Source organism: Schistocerca piceifrons, chromosome 3, assembly GCF_021461385.2.
Source record: "Schistocerca piceifrons isolate TAMUIC-IGC-003096 chromosome 3, iqSchPice1.1, whole genome shotgun sequence".
NCBI classification, from domain to species: Eukaryota; Metazoa; Arthropoda; class Insecta; order Orthoptera; family Acrididae; genus Schistocerca; species Schistocerca piceifrons.
The window spans coordinates 960,717,207-960,738,329 of NC_060140.1; the positions used below are offsets into that span (position 1 = coordinate 960,717,207).

At 40.0% G+C, this 21,123-nt stretch overlaps 1 protein-coding gene across 1 annotated transcript in view; it reads right to left on the bottom strand.

Moving 5' to 3' along the window:
• LOC124789549 (mitochondrial enolase superfamily member 1-like) overlaps positions 1-12,212 on the bottom strand; it is an 84,969-nt gene extending 72,757 nt beyond the window's left edge. The window contains exon 1 of the mRNA XM_047256950.1: positions 12,191-12,212. The gene's annotated coding sequence lies outside the window, so the exon portion shown is untranslated. The remainder of the gene's footprint in view (positions 1-12,190) is intronic.
• Positions 12,213-21,123: the final 8,911 nt, after the last annotated feature.

Here is a 21,123-nt window from a genome sequence, read left to right on the forward strand (position 1 = left end):
TCTTCTGTTGTGGAAATGAGATTACACCCATGCAAAATAGGTATTATTAGTTCCTTAAGATTCTGTTTTTTACTGAAACTATACAATGTGTCTCTGGAGAAGTGGTCAATATGCAGGGATGTAACAGGAATGACCATTTGAAGCAAACAAATCTAGTAAATGTGGGCTCTAAAATGCATACTTTCAGATCTATGAGCACTTCTTCATCTTTGATATTGTGAAACAGATCTCTTCTACTGCAATCTCTTTGCTTTTCCTATTTTGGGAAGCGGTGGTATGGACCAAAATGAGAACAAATTGTCTAGTAAACAGGGGCTCTAAAATGTATATCTTAAGAGCTATGAGCACTTGTTCAGCAGAAGAGATGTGTTTCACAGTAGTAATAATAAACAAGTACTCCTAGCTTTTACGGTATGCACTTCAAAGCGCATGTTTATGGGACTTTTTTCTTGTTTTCATCCATACTACCACATTTCAAAATATCGAAAGCAGAGAGCTTAGAGTAGAAGAGATTTGTATTACAGTATCAAAGATGAAAGGTACATGTATGTATTTTAGATCTCATGTTTTGCTAGACATTTTTGCGACAAATGATCATTGCTGACATATCCCAGAATAATGATCACTCCTCCCGGGACACCATGTACAGCTCACTCAATCAAAGACACAGAAAGAGCAAACAAGATATGTCTCATTCCTGTTTGCTCTGTCTTGGTTTGATAGGTAATGCTTTATAAAATACATACCAGGAAGCTGTTATCCCCCATTTCTCGAAAAACTGTTTGCATTCTATTTCATGTGTATACATTTGTTAAATCTATGGATTGAATAAAATTGATTTGTTTAGTCCCTAGGATACAAGATACAAATTCTACATTAAAGAAAGCAAACTGCCTTTAATGGTTACACTGTTCAACATGACAACTAAAGTTGTAAAAGCTACCGTAAGTAAGTGCTCAGCTCAAGGCAGGAAACTGAGGACTGTTCAAAAAGTAACCAATTTTTATTTATGAAATCAATCTTTACTCAGATACAATTGTTTGACACTAGTCCCCTTCAGCTTCTACACAGCTCTCCCAATGCTGCTACCACTGCTGGAAGCATCAATGGAAAGTCTATTTCGGTATGATATGCAGCTGCTCCATGAATTCTTTCCTGTTCTTTTTTAGTTTGGGGAAAAACCTGAAGTCACTCGGTGCTAGGTCAGGGTAAAAGGGAGGCTGACATACTACACCTGTGTTGTGTTTGGCAAAAAAAATCTGAATTAATTAAGAATGATGAGCGGATGCATCATCTTGATGAAGGTGCCAACTGCCTGCAAATCTGGCCATTTGTGTCTCACCACTTCACAAAGGTGATGCAGAACCTCTTGGTAATACTCCATATTGACACTGGTGCCTTTTGAGGTGTACTCATATGGAAAACACTACTGAAGTCAAAAAAGATGGTCAGCATGGTTTTCACATTGCTGCAGACCTGCCTTGCTTTTTTGGGTCTCAGGGATGATGGATGCTTCAATTGCAAAATGGTTCAAATGGCTCTGAGCACTATGGGACTTAACATCTATGGTCAACAGTCCCCTAGAACTTAGAACTACTTAAACCTAACTAACCTAAGGACATTACACAACACCCAGTCATCAAGAGGCAGAGAAAATCCCTGACCCCGCCGGGAATCGAACCCAGGAACCCGGGTGTGGGAAGCGAGAACGCTACCGCACGACCAGCTTCAATTGCAATGACTGAAACTTTGTTTCTGTGATAACCTTAAACCCAGGATTCATTACCAGTGATCACTGTGTTATGAACATTGGGATTACTGTTTGCAGCACCCAGCATGTCCTGTAAGAACTCTGAACAGAGTCGCTCCGGCTCAGTTGTTAACAACTTTGACTCAATTCCCAGGTGGTACTTGTTTTTTTGTTACTTCTTTCATTTCTGCCAATGATTTATTACTGTAAAAAATGTTATGAAGCACCATGGTATAGAGTCCACACTAAACTGGATATGTCAGTTCCAAGGACAGAAAAAGGCAAAGGCAGACCACAGACAATGTAACCATGTCTAGTGAATTGCCACAGAGTTCAGACTAGCCTCCAGCATGAAGTCATCTTTACTTTCCTATATGTCAAAACAAAGATCAGATATGTAGCAATTTTGGAAATGATGATTATTATTAAGTCACTGCAAGTTTAATGCCAATAATTTTTTCTATTAATGGAATTGGCCAAGGGTATAATTTCTTTTTTTCTTATTGTAGTGAAATACATGTACATCACTGCTCTCAATAACTTTTTTCTGCTTGCCACATCAAAACTAGCAACATTCCCATTACTTTAAATTCAGTTGGAGTCTCCAAACCTTTCCCTATCCTTATAACATTTCCTCCTCTTAGAAAATAGAATCTGGTTATACAGTACTCCACAAAAAGCCAGTTTCACACATAATACACAATTACAAATTTCTACTTTTACACTGAGGATTCAAAAGATAGCTGTACATTTTTGACAGTTTTATTTCTTTATTTATAATACCTCCAAATCACACAGAAATATGTTAACTTCTGGAAATTTTTGTATCAAAATGCATCCAAAACTTCTGTGAAAAACAGAAAGCAGTCAGTGCAATCCACCTACATGAAATTCCCTCACTTCCAGTCCTACTGGAGCATGTCAAAGTGTCCAAGCAAAATGACTCAAAAATCCTGGTTCCGGGAAATCTGCACCATGACCACCACTAGATAACCAATTCATTTCACACCTAAAAAGAATATTCCCTGTGGTTTACATTCTAGCTACTATCGACAGCTGAATGTTCTACACACATCAAATAACATTTTGCATCACTTCGGTTCCGAGAGTTCCGGAACCTATACAGAAAACTGGAATAGAGATCAACATAAATATCATTTCCACCCATTTTATTGCTCAGGACAAACACACATTGCATGTTGTACCACCATACAGTGAGACCTTCAGAGGTGGTAGTCCAGATTGCTGCACACACTGGTACTTCTAATACCCAGTAGCACGTCCTCCTGCACTGGTGCATGCCTGTATTCATCGTGGCGTACTATCCTTAAGTTCATCAAGGCACTGTTGGTCCAGATTGCCCCACTCCTCAATGGTGATTCAGCTTAGATCCTTCAGAGTGGTTGGTGGGTCACATCGTCCATAAACAGCCCTTTTCAATCCATCCCAGGCATGTCTGGAGAGCATGCTGGCCACTCTAGTCGAGTGATGTCGTTATCCTGAAGGAAATTCACAAGATGTGCACAATGGAGGCACGAATTGCCATTCATGAAAACGAATGCCTTGCCAGTAAGCTGCCGATACGGTTGCACTATCGGTTGGAGGATGGCATTCACGTATCGTACAACTGTTACGGCACCTTCCTTGACTACCAGAGGCATACATCAGCCGCACATAATGCCACCTCAAAACAGCAGGGAACCTCCACCTTGCTGCACTCGCTGGAGAGTGTGTCTAAGGTATTCAGCCTAACTGGGTTGCCTCCAAACACGTTTCCGAAAATTGTCTGATTGAAGGCATATGCGACACTCATGGGTGAAGAGAATGTGATGCCAATCCTGAGCAGTCCATTTGGCATGTTGCTGGGCCTATCTGTACTGCACCGCGTGGTGTTGTGGTTGCAAAGCTGGACCTCTTCATGGACGTCAGGAGTGAAGTTGTGGATCATGCAGCCTATTGCGCACAGTTTGAGTCATAACACAATGTCCTGTGGCTGCACGTAAAGCATTATTCAACATGGTGGCATTGCTGTCACAGTTCCTTCGAACCATGATCCATAGGTAGTAGCCATCCACTGCAGCATTAGCCCTTGAGCGGCCTGAGCAAGGCATATCATTAACAGTTCCTGTCTCTCTGTATCTCCTCCATGTCTAAACAACATTGCTTTGGTTCACTACAAGTTGCCTGGACACTTCCCTTGTTGAGAGCCCTTCCGGGCACAAAGTAACAATGTGGACGTGATCGAACCATGGAACTGCCTAGGCATGGTTGAACTACTGACAGCACGAGCCATGTACCTCCTTCCTGGTGGAATGACTGGAACTGATAGGCTGACGGACCTCCTCCGTCTAATAGGTATTGCTCATGCATGGTTGTTTACATCTTTTGGTGGGTTTACTGATATCTCTGGACAGTCAAAGGGACTGTGTCTGTGATACAATATCCACAGTCAATGTCTATCTTCAGGAGTTCTGGGAACCGTGCTGATGCAAAACCTGTTTTTCATGTGTTTACTAAACATAAAAACATTCAGTTCTACTTAGGCTATGAGAAGTTTTGGTTTTGTCTTACTGCATCTTAATCAGCAGGAGCAGGTTAATTTGTGAAAGAATTGCACAGCAGGTGATCCCTGTGGTAATGACATAGTTACAGATAAATTAAAACTGTTCAACACATTCAATAGATTCCTTTAAAAACTGTGGAAAAAGTGTATCAAATAAAACTAAACAAATACATATGGATTAGATTTACAAAGGTAAATATTGTATAAGCTTCCAAAAGTCAATGAACCTCTAAGAAAATTGTAAAGGGCATTAAATACAAGCAACTGAAAAGTGCTATCTTAGTTGGAAATACTAGTAAATATGTATCCAATAAATCTTGTGTTGGTTTGGTACCATAAATGGCTGATCTCCTTGGCAACTGGTTAATGATTTAAACTATATTTTCAGAAGGTTGGAAGGTAATATATCAGTCACATTAGTATGTGTGCATCTTATTCTTCTCAGCTGTCCTTCAAGCCCATCATTCATCTATTCCCTCAACCACATTATCGAATGCGTATCTTGCAACTTGAAGAGTCACATAATCTTCACATTCCAAGTGATGTAGCTAATGTGGTCTTGTTTTGACATTAGCCTATACCTACACGGAACTATTATCTATGTGTAGTCACAAGATCTCATCTTCTTAATCCTTCTCTTTCCGGCCTTTGCTTACTTCTTGTACCATGCACTGCCATACTGTTTTTAATTCCATTTGATAGTCTATAAAGTTTCAGCGCTGAACATATGGAACTAAAGTGAGCAAAAAAATGGATAAAATTTTAATGGAAGCTGTAGGACAGAATGGCATAGCTGTGGTTACGATACCTAGTTGAACTTTGGAACCCACAAAACGCACTGAAGGTCAGAGAAAGAAAGAACTTACCTATTAGGTTTACCTACAAAATGACATTGCTTATAACAGTAGGTCATTGTGGTGCTCAGACTGATGATGTGTTTTGACTGTTCATGCTAAGGGAATTACAAGAAAAGTGTTACATAATTTTCTTTATATCTGTTTCAGCAGAACACCACTGCCCTCTTTTTTTCAGTGCTTGGGCCTGCTTCTCTCGCTGTTCTTCCTGAACATATCTCCGTCCACATTTGCAGCTGCCAACTTTCCCCATAAGACGATACTTCAGTGCAACAGTAGGCTCTGGCTCTGAGCACTATGGGACTTAACTTCTAAGGTCATCAGTCCCCTAGAACTTAGAACTACTTAAACCTAACTAACCTAAGGACATCACACACATCCATGCCCGAGGCAGGATTCGAACCTGCGACCGTAGCGGTCGCGCGGTTCCAGACTGTAGCACCTAGAACCGCTCGGCCACCCCGGCCGGCTGCAAAAGTAGCTCCAAAACCATTGTTGAACCTGTCGTGAACTTACAAATGCCACTCATGGCCACTATTTGATGATTAATTGATCCCTCACCCACAAAAGGGGCAAGTAATAATTGTGGACCCTTTGCGATTGATTTTGTGGACAGGATAGCTTTGCTGCCAAATTGAATTCATCACAAAACCCCCTTATTTGCTTCTCTTAGTTTTGTTCAAAATAACTTAGTTGCACTTCAACTGCTGATACAAGTGTTTGGCTCCACTTCAATGTGCACAGTTATTGGACATGTTTACTTGGGTCTAAGTATGTATTTATACTGTAGTTTATACCATTATTAGTATCTGTAGAGTTACGTGGCACGTTCATTTCTGATTACACGTAATACTAAGGCTTCCTTGACTCCTTATGGTACTCTTCAAGCATAATCTGTCTGCCCCCAAGAAATGGGAGTCCGGAAAGCATTGAGGGCACTGCGACTGCAGTCAGAACTTCACCAGCTGCGTTCCATGATTTGAGAACTATTTTTCAGTTATGTATCTGTTCATCCCTGCTCATATTTTGTCACACAGGGGAAAAGGGAGGCACTCTCAGAAGTGAAAATGCAACAAACATTTGTTGTTGTTGTTGTTGTTGTTGTTGTGGTCTTCAATCTGAAGACTGGTTTGATGCAGCTGTCCATGCTACTCTGTCCTATGCAAGCCTATTCACCTTCAAGTAACTACTGCAGCACATGTACATTTGAACCTGTTTACTGTACTTGTGAATTGGTTCAAATGGCTCTGATCACTATGGGACTTAACATCTGAGGTCATCAGTCCCCTAGAAGTTTGAGCTACTTAAACCTAACTAACCTAAGGACATCACACACATCCATGCCCGAGGCAAGATTCGAACCTGTGACTGTAGCCGTCGTGCAGTTCCAGACTGAAGCGCCTAGAACCGCTCGGCCACACCGGCCAGCTGTGTCTTGGTCTCCTTCTGTAATTTTTACCACAAACAATTACATCTAATAGTAAAGTTACAATTCCTTGATGTCTCAGAATGTGTCCTATCAACCAACAACGTCTTTTAGTCAAGTTATGCAATGAAATACTTTTCTCTCAATTCAGTTCAATACCTTCTCATAAGTTACATGATCTACCCATCTAATCTTCAGCAGTCTTTTGTAACACTACATTTCAAAAGCCTTTAGTCTCTTCTTGTCTGAACCACTTATCATCCACGTTTCACTTCTATACAAGGCTACACTCCAGACAAATGCCATCAGAACAGAATTCCTAACATGTAAATTTTATATTTCATGTTAAAAAATTTCTCTTCTCCATAAATGCTTTTTTTTGGCATTGCCATTATACATTTTATATCCTTTCTACTTCAGGCATCATGTTATTTTACTGCCCAAATAGCAAAAATCATGTACTACCTTTAGAGTCTCATTTCCTGATCTAATTCCCTCTGCTTTGCTTGCTTTAATTCAACAACATCCCATTACCATACCCTTGTTATGATTCTGTCAATGTTCATTTTACACTCCTGGAAATTGAAATAAGAACACCGTGAATTCATTGTCCCAGGAAGGGGAAACTTTATTGACACATTCCTGGGGTCAGATACATCACATGATCACACTGACAGAACCACAGGCACATAGACACAGGCAACAGAGCATGCACAATGTCGGCACTAGTACAGTGTATATCCACCTTTCGCAGCAATGCAGGCTGCTATTCTCCCATGGAGACGATCGTAGAGATGCTGGATGTAGTCCTGTGGAACGGCTTGCCATGCCATTTCCACCTGGTGCCTCAGTTGGACCAGCGTTCGTGCTGGACGTGCAGACCGCGTGAGACGACGCTTCATCCAGTCCCAAACATGCTCAATGGGGGACAGATCCGGAGATCTTGCTGGCCAGGGTAGTTGACTTACACCTTCTAGAGCACGTTGGGTGGCACGGGATACATGCGGGCGTGCATTGTCCTGTTGGAACAGCAAGTTCCCTTGCCGGTCTAGGAATGGTAGAACGATGGGTTCGATGACGGTTTGGATGTACCATGCACTATTCAGTGTCCCCTCGACGATCACCAGTGGTGTACGGCCAGTGTAGGAGATCGCTCCCCACACCATGATGCCGGGTGTTGGCCCTGTGTGCCTCGGTCGTATGCAGTCCTGATTGTGGCGCTCACCTGCATGGCGCCAAACACGCATACGACCATCATTGGCACCAAGGCAGAAGCGACTCTCATTGCTGAAGACGACACGTCTCCATTCGTCCCTCCATTCACGCCTGTCGCGACACCACTGGAGGCGGGCTGCACGATGTTGGGGCGTGAGCGGAAGACGGCCTAACGGTGTGCGGGACCGTAGCCCAGCTTCATGGAGACGGTCACGAATGGTCCTCGCCGATACCCCAGGAGCAACAGTGTCCCTAATTTGCTGGGAAGTGGCGGTGCGGTCCCCTACGGCACTGCGCAGGATCCTACGGTCTTGGTGTGCATCCGTGCGTCGCTGCGGTCCGGTCCCAGGTCGACGGGCACGTGCACCTTCCGCCAACCACTGGCGACAACATCGATGTACTGTGGAGACCTCGCGCCCCACGTGTTGAGCAATTCGGCGGTACGTCCACCCGGCCTCCCGCATGCCCACTATACGCCCTCGCTCAAAGTCCGTCAACTGCACATACGGTTCACATCCACGCTGTCGCGGCATGCTACCAGTGTTAAAGACTGCGATGGAGCTCCGTATGCCACGGCAAACTGGCTGACACTGACGGCGGCGGTGCACAAATGCTGCGCAGCTAGCGCCATTCGACGGCCAACACCGCGGTTCCTGGTGTGTCCGCTGTGCCGTGCGTGTGATCATTGCTTGTACAGCCCTCTCGCAGTGTCCGGAGCAAGTATGGTGGGTATGACACACCGGTGTCAATGTGTTCTTTTTTCCATTTCCAGGAGTGTATATCCTTCTTTCAAGACCTGTCCATTCTGTTCAACTGCACATCCTAGTCATTTGCTGTCTTTGATTTAATTACAATGTCGTTGGCAAACTATAGGGTTTTTATTCTTCTTCCTGAACTTTAATTCCCTTTCCGAATTTCTCCTCGCTCTCCTTCACATCCTGCTCAATATATAGGTAGAATAACGTTGGGGATAGCCTACAACACTGTCTCACACCCTTCTAAACCACTTCCTCCCTTGCATGTTCTTCATGTCCTATAACTGGTGTTTGGTTTATCTACAAGTTGTAAATAGCCTTTTTCTCCCTTTTTACCCCTACTACCTACAGAAGTGTAAAGAGTATATTACAGTCAACATTGTCAAAAGCTTTCTCCAAATCTACAACTGCTATAAAAATAGGTCTGCCTGATGATTATGATGATCTCGAAACATTTTGGACAGCGGTGGGATAACAACCTGACTATCGCCCACCATACAGCCTCATAGCCTGGAGTGACAGTCTACAATATCATTTCATTTCATAGCTAGGCCCCTTTGGTTGTCATCTGCGGCACTCTTACAGCAGAGCGGTATGTTGATGATATTCTACAGGTTATTTTGTTACCCTTCATGGCAACCCATTCTACGCTTATGTTTCAGCATGGTATTGCCCGCCCGTGCAGGACAATAATTTCTACTGCTTGTTTTCGTGCTTGCCAAACCTACCTTTGGCCAGCAAGGTCGTTGGATCTCTCTCCACCTGAGAACATCTGGAGCTTATGGACAGGGCCATCCAACCTGCTAGGGGGTTTAGATGGTCTAAGCACTAATTGGATGGAATTTTGCATGGAATTCCTCAGGAGCACATCCAACAACACTGTCAATCAGTGTCAAGCCATATAACTGCTTGCACAAGGGTCGCATGTGAATCGATGCATTACTGACTTCCTCAGTTTGTTAAACTGCTGAAACTGCAATCATTTGTTTGTACATGTACATCACACCTACCAGTTTCTATCTCATTCAGAAAATTCCTTCCTGGTTGTTCTTTGTTTAGTCTTAGACTGTATATTGTTTCATTGACAGTCTGTGTGTCTATGACACTGATTGGCTACATAAATGCTAATCACTTCAAACACTAAGTAAGTAAAAATGTATTTCATTTTACACTAAGATTCCACATCTTAATATCAGTTTGTATTTAATACGTGTGTGCTTTGTTTATGCATAATATCTGCTAGAAATGACATGCCTGAGCAAACCCTATCAACTTTGTTAACGAGGTGTTTGCATTGCTTTTATTAATTACACATATTTATATGTGTGTTGTGGCTAATGTGGTACCTATGTTATTGATTTCTGTTGCAGAAGTTTTCTGTATGATAATGCAGTGTATGAGCAAAACATAAGTAAAAGAACACAGAATCAATTTCATGACCATTCTGATAATTTCCAGATCACAGCAGATTTTTGAAGTGACAGAACAGAATTATCACTTTTTTTTCCTTTTTCTACTAGTTTTGAAACAGTCTGTCTTGTTTTTCATACATCTGGAACATGGGATGTAATAGATTCACGAGAGCACAGAATCAGTAAATTTTTTTGCACTCTAGTGTCAGTTCGTGAACGCCATATAGTAGTTGGCACAGAACACTAAAAATATAAGAATTACAAGACTCATATTAAGGCTAGTTCACTCAACAACATTAGGTTGCACAACTCGTATCGTGAAAGAAGTTTTGTGTAGGTGGTTTCATATATGACTGCAGATGCAGCAACACCTGCGTGCACTTCAGTTTTGTGTTTTTTTGAGTGTTGGAGTTGTCTCTGAAATAAAAGTTTTGCAGCTGTACAAGTGGGGGATTTAATGCATTTTTTGATGAAATCGCTGAAAAAGAAAAGAAATAGAGACATGATTGGGTTCTTGATTGGAGACCTCATTCAGTCATCTGAGAAGGTCCACAGAACAGTTCATATTGATTCTAAGTAGGTTAATAATGCAATAAGGAAGAAAGGTACTACACTGCATTAAGCGTTGTCACCTCAACTGAAACTACACATCAAGTTGTGCTTCTCGGATTGTGGGGATTCATGTTCATGTCTACAGTAGTATACCATGTTCCAAAATCAACTACTGCCAAATTTAGCATTTTTCTCTTCGCAGTTCCGAACAGTAATTACTGTTTTACTTACATTGATATGGATGCAGCAGGAAGGTAATCTGATGGTGGTATCTCTGCGAACAGTGCTCTAAAACTGACAGCAAGTCTGGGACTCTCGGCCTGCCAGAAGATGCAATTTTATTGGGTGATGAGGCATTTCCACTACAACCATTGTTAATGAAGTCTTTTCAGTTCACTGAGCTTCAGCTTGAGCGTTTGCTGCATTGTGGAAAATGTATTTGGAATTTTGGTTTCCAAATTTCCTTTACACGATTTTCCTTAAACAAGAACCAGCCAACTTGAACCATGGGTTTTCAGTCTTGTAGACATGGGCTGTTCCAGAGTCAGATGTTTTGCTTGCCTGTATTTTTTTTAACTGCTCTGTATTTGTACTCCTAACCGAGTGAATTTCAAGAATCAAGAATTTTCTTCACCATAAATCATTTTACAATGATATTGGCTTCATCATACAGGATGTCAATATATTATAGTATACATTTTAAGCATTGCAGTGTACCAAATTACACCAGCAATAAGTTATACTATAACATACCATAGTATAGTATACCATGTACATAGTGTACTGTGTATTGCATACACTATGTACATACACACGACTTAACCACGACACATAATAATATGTTTAACTACAGAGAGCTTTTAAATGCTAATATCCTCCTCAGGCATCTCAAAGACTTCCTTAGTGTCATAAAATAGGTGATCTGGCAACCAGCTGTACCATTTAATTTTAAAAAATTTTATCACAAGTTATTGAACATTTTGAGTGGGTTTACTTTGTGGCAATTTCCTGTTCTTGCTATCTGTGGTGTGGTATGTCTAAATTACCCTTACCTCTGGTGTTGTGTTCATGTATTTCCCCTCTGGCAATACATTCTGAAATATTATTTTTAATATAGAGTACAGACACATAAATGTATAAATTTATAATTGTGAGTATTCTGTGTCTGGAAAAAAGATGATGACAGTGCTCCCTATGACTTCTTTTACGTATTATGCCTAAGACTTTTTTTTGTAATTTCAAAATGTTGTTGATGTGAAGGGTGTACACCCATATAATCAGACCATATGAAATATGTGACTAGAATAGCCCAAAGTATGTCATCCTACAGTACTCCAAACTCACTATCTCACTTAGTTTCAAGATAAGGTGGTTGCCATGATCCTCCCATTAGAGTTTTTAGTCAATGTAAATACCTACGAGTTTTACTGGCTTATCACCTACTTCATTTGATATTCTCATTAAAAGTTGTTGGTTTTTATCAGGATTGCATATGAGCTTAAACGCCATTCCCATCTGATATGTTGTGATGTGTGATGTAATTAGATAAATCATTGACAGCTGCAATGAAGAGTCCCAAGGACAGACCCGTGTCGTGCACCTATGCCGAATTCCATTACGGAAGAATTTACAATTCTGACTGACACAAATTGTTTTCTGTTACCTAAATATGAACTTGTCACAGCTAAAGTGCTCTGGAGCTCAGATATGATCAATCCCTCGATGTTTAGGTCCCGTAGGGCAGCCGCAAGTGCAGCTACATATTGCTTCATGTTTTTGTAGTTAGCATAATTGAATTCAAACATATAACATTTTCTTCCATTCTCCACTTCATATCTCAGTTTTCCGATCTGTTGACACGACACCTAATCTCAAAACATATGCAACCAGAGCCGCCAAAGTTGGGACGAACCAAAACTACTTAGTACCACCTTCGAGTTGCGCTGTACATTATTCTGCAGTCTGCACTCCACACGACCTAGCTTCGTCGTGTAATACGCAGAAGCAGAGAATGACAGCACCACTCATAGTGGCCTGGCAAAGAACTTAGAATATGAGAAAATGTGGCGCAAAAATCCAAACTTTTAATTAGAAACACGCGATTTATTACGACAATTCTCGAACAGTCCACGGGTATATTGCCGGTTCATAGTGCCCGTTGGCCACTATGAACCGCCAGCGGTTTATTTCATGACATTTTTGTAAATGCATTTGAAAACTGCTTCCCCAAGAAAATAGTTAAATATACTCGTAGGAAACCTTGTAACAAACCATGGCTTACTAAGGGTATAAAAATATCTTGTAACCGGAAAAGGGAAATGTATCTGACAGCAAGAAAGAGTAGTGACCCAGAAACTATCAAAAATTATAAAAACTACTGTGTTATATTAAGAAAAGTTATTAAAAAATCCAGAAGTATGTGTATCATGTCTGAAATCAGCAAACTCTGATAATAAAATTAAAACAATTTGGAATATTATTAAAAGAGAAACAGATCAACCAAGAGCAGAGGAAGACAGTATTGCCATCAAATTGAATGAAAACTTTACGAACAAAAAGTCAGAAGTTGAAAATATTTTTAATAATCATTTTCTAAATGTTGTGGATATAGTAGGATCCAGGTGTTCATTAGAAGATGCTAGGCTGTTAATGGATGAGGCCATACCTATGCAATTTGATACAATTGAAATCTCACCCACTTCTCCCTCTGAAATTAGGAAAATAATAAACTTGCTTAAAAGCAAAAACTCACATGGAATTGATGGCATTTCCAGCAAAATACTAAAAGCTTGTTCTCAACAGATAAGTAAGTTTCTCAGCCACCTGTGTAATAGCTCTCTGGAACCGGGCATTTTCCCTGATAGACTGAAATATGCTATTGTTATACCTTTGCATAAAAAGTGGGATCGATCTGATGTCAACAATTACCGTCCAATCTCCCTTCTAACAGCTTTATCCAAAATTTTTGAGAAAGTAATGTATTCAAGAGTAGCTTCACATATCTGTAAAAATGAAGTACTTACTTACAAAATGTCAGTTTGGTTTCCAGAAAGGTTTTTCAACAGAAAATGCCATATATGCTTTCACCAGTCAAATTTTGAATGATCTGAATAACCGAACACCACCCATTGGGATTTTTTGTGATCTCTCAAAGGCTTTTGATTGTGTAAATCATGAAATTCTGCTAGACAAGCTCAAGTATTGTGGCATGAGTGGGACAGTGCACAAATGGTTTAATTCGTACCTAACTGGAAGAGTGCAGAAAGTTGAAATAAGTAGTTCTCGTAACACGCAAAGATCAGCACATTCCTCAAACTGGAGAACTATCAAGAATGGGGTTCCACAAGGGTCAGTCTTGGGTCCTTTGTTGTTCTTATTATATATTAATGACTTGCCATTCTATATTCATGAAGAGGCAAAGTTAGTTCTCTTTGCTGATGATACAAGTATAGTAATCACACCTGAGAAACAAGAATTAACTGATGAAATTGTCAATACTGTCTTTCAGAAAATTACTAAGTGGTTCCTTGTAAACGGACTCTCACTGAATTTTGATAAGACACAATACATACAGTTCCGTACAGTGAATGGTATGACGCCATTAATACATATAGACCTTAATCAGAAGCATATAGCTAAGGTAGAATATTCCAAATTTTTAGGTATGTCCATTGATGAGAGATTAAATCGGAAGAAACACATTGATGATATGCTGAAACGCTTGAGTTCAGCTACTTATGCAATAAGGGTCATTGCAAATTTTGGTGATAAACATCTTAGTAAATTAGCTTACTACACCTATTTTCACTCATTGCTTTCATATGGCATCATATTTTGGGGTAATTCATCACTGAGGAATAAAGTATTTACTGCACAAAAGTGTGTAATCAGAATAGTAGCTGGAGTCCACCCAAGATCATCCTGCAGACATTTATTTAAGGATCTAGGGATATTCACAGTAGCTTCTCAGTATATATACTCTCTTATGAAATTTGTTATTAACAACCAAACGCAATTCAAAAGTAATAGCAGTGTGCATAACTACAATACTAGGAGAAAGGATGATCTTCACTATTCAAGAGTAAATCTAACTTTGGCACAGAAAGGGGTGAATTATACTGGCACTAAAGTCTTTGGTCACTTACCAAATAGTATCAAAAGTCTGACAGATAACCAACAAGTATTTAAGAAGAAATTAAAAGAATTTCTGAATGACAACTCCTTCTACTCCATAGAGGAATTTTTAGATATAAATTAAGAAAAAAAAGAAAAAAACAAAAAAATATTAAAAAAATAAATAAAAAAAATAAAAATAAAAAATAAAGAATAACAAAAAACACAAAAAAATAAAGTTGTTATATTAACTTAAGTATGTTGTTAAATTAACCTAATTATGTCATGTATTGGAAAATTCGACTCGTTCCACATCATTACGAAATATCGTATTCATGATCCATGGAACTAGTATTAATCTAATCTAATCTAATCTAATCATAGTGTCCAACGGGCACTATGAACCGGCAATATACCCGTGGACTGTTCGAGCAACAAATGCGCCAGGAGAAACTTAAGAATCATATTAAGACAACGTTTTTCATTTATACTTTATGGATAAGCCTAGTAATCCAGTAACAACGTGTGCGCCTGGAAACTGAAAAGTTTTTGTAAGTTTGCAAAGTAATATATTCGAAAAATCTTAATCAAACACAAAGATTAACTCACATACTTACATACATACATTAATACTTGTTCCATAGATCATCCTAGCTGAGCCTCACAGTCACCTTTTATTTTGTAAATGACGCTGTGGTCGCCTTCTGCCAGTAAAATTATTTATTTATAAAACCCATTATTGCAATTTCGACCATATTTCTATTACTGAGTGGAAATAACTGTGCCTTAGCATACACCAAAACCTCAAGATTCATCTGACATGTCATGACACAGAATGTGGTTTCACTGCATTATGTTCATAATTACGACTTCTTGTGTGTATTGTGCACTCTTTGAATTGATTGTGAACATGTTGCTATAATCTGCATTATTTTTGCTCACGTCTGTAATACTGGATAGAGAGTAAATGGTCCCGTATTCGTTTTTGTTTTATATAAAAAGGAAGCTGTTTCTATTACATGGTGCTCTGAGGAAATTTGTGCCCGCCTACGAATCTGTGTGTGAATAGTTCAATTTAAATGTGTTTTAAGCATACTGATGGTGTGGCACAAAAGTACAAAAAACAGATGCCAACTAAAATAAAATAGAATACGATCAGCATATTTGTAATGTATTTAAATCGAGCAGCTCACGTGCGAATTTGTAGGCAGGAAGAAATAATGCCCACAGAACACTGTGACGAAACCAACTTCTATTTTATGTGAAAGAAAAACATATGCGAAACATTTACTTTCCATCCAATATTACAGATGTGAGCAAAAATCAAGCAGTATATGAGCAACATATTTACAATGCAATTCGAAGAGTGCAATACACATGTGGGAACTCAGGATATGGATGGACGTAGAATATCGAATACAGGATCCCTACGCAGAGTAGCCCTACATTCTCAAAGATAAAGTATATGAGACATCTGCACACGACCAGAGCACAGAGTTTGCTAACAGTCAGAGAGAGTCCAAACAGTCACTCATTCTGGTCAGCAAAGTTGTGTGGTCGATCGGCACTATAGAGGCGCCCCTACCCTACAGTGTGAAGTATGGGGGAGGAAATGAAGGAGCGGCCCCAAAGTCAGCGAGGCGACGTGGCAGTTGGTCGGCGTCAGGCGTTTTGTGTGCTTACTTTGCCTGACCAGCTGCGTCGTGCCTGGCCCTGGCCCAAAGGACGGGGGGAGGGGGGGCGGGAAGAAGGGGCTGGACTGTTTCTCATAAGGGATGAGGTGCAGATGCACTTGACCCATCATGCAGTGGCTGACACTTTCACAAGACATGACTGGACCGTTTCTTGAAGTTGTGGTGGCCGTCATACGAATGCTGTACAGGTGGTATATACGTGATTGATAGGGGAAATGTCTAATGTGTTCACATGGGACGCCGATGGTGTTAACAAAGAGAAGAGAGGTGGGTAAGGAGGCCACATGTACCAAAGGGTCTCTTAGCTGATCAAAGTGACAGTATTTTGAGAGGATGATGTGAGTCGCTAATTTATTAGCCAGAGTGAACTTCAATGGGTGTGGTCTGCATGGTGATTGTCCATGATGGACTGGAGGTCGAGATAAGGCAGGAATGCTGATGCTGAGTTCCAATACGTTTTGGGTTGTGCTTGAACTCGGTGTAGGCAGAGATCCAGCCACAGAGTCTGGCACTGTTGTGTTGAACTCATCTTCAGAAGAGACGCTGAAGTAGTCAGTGACACTTTGAGAGGAATAGTCCAACTGACAGTGGTTGCACTTTCATTGTGTTGTCTTCGATTCCCCTGATGTGTCAAATGTGATGATGTAGAGCATCGTCAGCCTGTGGTAAGTATGTGGTAATAGAATGCGGAAACAGATGAATGTAGTCAGTGATGTTGTTGAAAACTGGCAGCAGACAGTGATTGAGCTGTGTTCTGGTCAGTCATGTGGAAAGAGATGTGGTGATAGTGTGCTGTCCAGTTGAAGGGGTATGCTCAAAGATGCCAGCAGCAGAGGAGCCAGTGGTGAGGAGAAACACGATGTGCTGGCATGTGTTTTGTTGCATGTCTGGGATCAGTATCAGTGCAGAAGCTAGATGGAGTGAGGAATGAGTGTGATCGCACGTTGGGTAGGCATGACTGGTTGGCAGGACCGGGATCATGAGCGTGCTGCCACATGATGGGACGTGTTGAGACGATGAGCTGCTCATATGTGGCTGCAGAAGCAACACGGTCTCAATACAGAGTATGTATGATGATGCACAGCAGTCGACATAGTGTTGATGAGTTGCTAAGAACTTGTCAGATGAGGAGGCACACGGCCTGAGTGTGCGTCAGATGTACAGTTATCTTCTTGCTGCATTTTCTGAATGGTTAATGTAACAGGTAGGGGCGGAGATGCCAGGGAGAAAGATCTTGGGATGCAGAGGCCCATGTGGAAGTACAGGGGCACAGTGTGGTGAGTGAATAGCGACAAAGATGGCGCCGCACGGTAAAACAGTAAATGAGGACGGCTCCAATAAATGTGACTATAAAAGTGTTAACAATTGTAAGATGTACGACAAAAAAGTGATTAAAGGTATTCGGTGTAAAGGCTGTCACAGCTGGTTCCGCGAAAAGTGCGCTAAATTAAGCATAAAATTTGTAAACGAGGACTACATATGGACTTGTTTCACGTGTGTTAGTCATGCTGTGAAAAACAAATTTAGAAACACCATCATGGAAAAAGACGAAAAAATTAGAGTACTTCAAAGTGATTTACTTACTCTAAACAACAAATACGCTACTCTGAAGAATAAGTGTACAGGTGGTGCAAAGGTACATCTTCAATTAAAGGAACCAAGTGTAAACAAACCAGACTCCTTCTCGGTAAGAAAAGACGATTTCTCGTTTAAGGAAGATTATGGACACAAAGAAACATCGAAAGAAGTCTTCTCAGCGTCGTGTAAAAACGATTCTACGAAGAAGATATAACAGAAGTAGACGGTGAAAATATTCGGTGACAGTCACGGCCGCAACATTCGGGAACTCTTGACAAAGAGTGTAAATAACGATGTTCATATCTCAGGCATTATAAAGCCTGGTGCCAGTTTTGACAATGTGGTTAAAAGTGTTAACGAAGATTGCTCAAAACTCACAAAAAAAGACAGTGTGGTGATAATAGGAGGTGCAAACAATGTTTACAGAAATGAAGCCACGGCTGCCCGCATCTCGTGGTCGTGCGGTAGCGTTCTCGCTTCCCACGCCCGGGTTCCCGGGTTCGATTCCTTGCGGGGTCAGGGATTTTCTCTGCCTCGTGATGGCTGGGTGTTGTGTGATGTCCTTAGGTTAGTTAGGTTTAAGTAGTTCTAAGTTGTAGGGGACTGATGACCTCAGAAGTTAAGTCCCATAGTGCTCAGAGCCATTTGAACCATTTGAAGCCATGGCCTTTATTAATAAGCTGATCACAGTGCTGCGGTTCCTGCATTTTACAAACGTAATTGTAACAACACTCCCACAAAGGTATGATCTTCCGGACTGGTCGTGTGTTAACAAAGAAATTCGACGAACGAATTATAAGTTAAAACGTTTTTGTGCCAAATTTGTAAATGTAAAGCTCATAGATATTGATACTTACAAAAGAAACTGTTTTACACGCCATGGAATCCATCACAACAAGCATGGTAGGAAAAGATTAGCTAAGAGCATTAACAATGTACTTGAACAGATATCTCATGATAACGAAAACAGACCTGTTATTGCAATGGAAGCTCCTTCACAGAGAAACTAATGCGGCGGACGAATTCCTATGGAAGTAGGTCCGGAAGAACTAACAAAGCGAGGGACCGTAAAATTGCAATAAAAACTCACATAGGTGTAAACTTTGCCGACAGTTTAATAGATACTGTAAATTCATTAGTCAGTAAAAATAGGTTCATAATGCACTTAAACATAGGTGGTGTGTTGGGAGAAATGATGAACAAACTATATGACTTAGTAGAAACACTCGTAGGGCAAATTAACTCTGTAAAAGTCATATGTGTGAATGAACATTGGCTTAAATGGGACAATGTCAAGCTACTAAATTCACTCTCAGGATACAAGTTAGCATCGAGTTTTTGCAGAAAAAAGGGGTATGAGGGATCATGTATATTAGTTGCACAGACACAAAACTTCGAAGCCAAAACTACTTTCGATTGTTTAAATGAGGAACAGGTATTCAAAAGCTGTTGCATTGAGCTGTCTGAATACGGTTTACTAATCATAAGCATATATCATGTCCCGGAATATTGGGCTACTAGGGCATTTCTACAGAAATCTGAAACTCTGCTAAGTAGGTTGCAGGTAAGGAAACCATATGAAAAGATTGTAATTTGTTCTGATTTTAATATAGATATAAGAGACGAAAACAGATTTGTTACCACCCTGAAGGACTGGTTGGCTACAAATGGCTTAACACTAAATTTTACTGAGTACACGGGGGTAACAGCCACTTCTGCCACAAGCATTGATAAAATAGTGAGCAGCAAAAATTATGGGAATACAGAAAAACATGTATTAGACTTTTTATGTCATTGCCATACGTAGACAAAACATATAGGCCCACAGTGAAATTGGTCAGAGATTTCAGCCAGCCAAATATAAACACATTTATATTGAAATTAAAGGCAACCCACTGGACCTTCAGCAACCAGTGTTCAGTAATCAATAATTACAACACTTTCATATCTGAATTCAATAACATTTTCAATGAATGCTTTCCCCTTGTATCAACACGTGATAAATACAATAAAAGTAAGACATGGATTACGGAAGGTATCAGGATTTCTAGTATTAGAAAGAGGGAAACACATAAAGAGGCGAAAACCAACCATGATGCTGAATTTATTAGGTACAAAATCAAATACAAAAAATATTTGATTGGGTAGTTAAACAAGCAAAACAATTGGCAAACAGTAAATATATAGCTAATGCCTCAAATAAATCAAAAGCAGTATGGCAGGTTGTCAATAAAGAAACAAGTACTGAAGAAACAAGGGAAACGTATAAAGAAGCTAAAACCAACCATGATGCTGAATTTATTAGGTACAAAATCAAATACAAAAAAATATTTGATCAGGTAGTTAAACAAGCAAAACAAGTGGCAAACAGTAAATATATAGCTAATGCCTCAAATAAATCAAAAGCAGTATGGCAGGTTGTCAAGAAAGAAACAGGTACTGAAGAAACAAAACATTTTAATTACAAACTAGAAATTGGTGGAAATACTGTTACTAATACTTGGCACATCTGTGAAGAATTTAATAAGTACTTCATAACCATAAACAAAATTCATAACTTCTTACTTCCATAAATAAGACCTGATGCAGTACTACAGGAATCAAGAGAGTTTAAATTTACTGCAGTATCATGTCATGAAGTAGCTAACATCATACAATCCCTAAAAAAATCTTAAATCTGGGGCTAGGATGAAATTCCAGCAAATATCATAAAGGCAGGAAGTGACAGCTTTGCACCTCAACTCTGTAAAATAATAAACCAATCATTTGATGATGGCTGCTTTCCAGACAGACTGAAATATGCGGAAGTCTGCCCAATCTACAAAAAGGGAAAACAAGATGATTTAGTAAATTTCCGCCCAGTGTCTATACTCCCAGTTTTCTCTAAAATAGTTGAACGAATAGTATGTAATCAATTAGAAAAGTACAATAAGGAAGGTAATATTATTCTCAATAACCAATATGGGTTTAGGAAGGGACGAAACACCTTACAAGCTGTAAATGAACTAACCTCTAAAGAAAGTAAATGTCTTGACAACAAACAAAGTTTATCTGGTATTTTTTGTGACCTCTCAAAGGGTTTGACACAGTAAACCATAAGCTACTTCTCCAAAAATTGGGTACCTATGGCTTCCATGGAAAATCTATAAGATGGTTTTCATCTTATCTCAAAACCAGATATCAAAGGGTGGTGATACATCAAAAGGGAGAG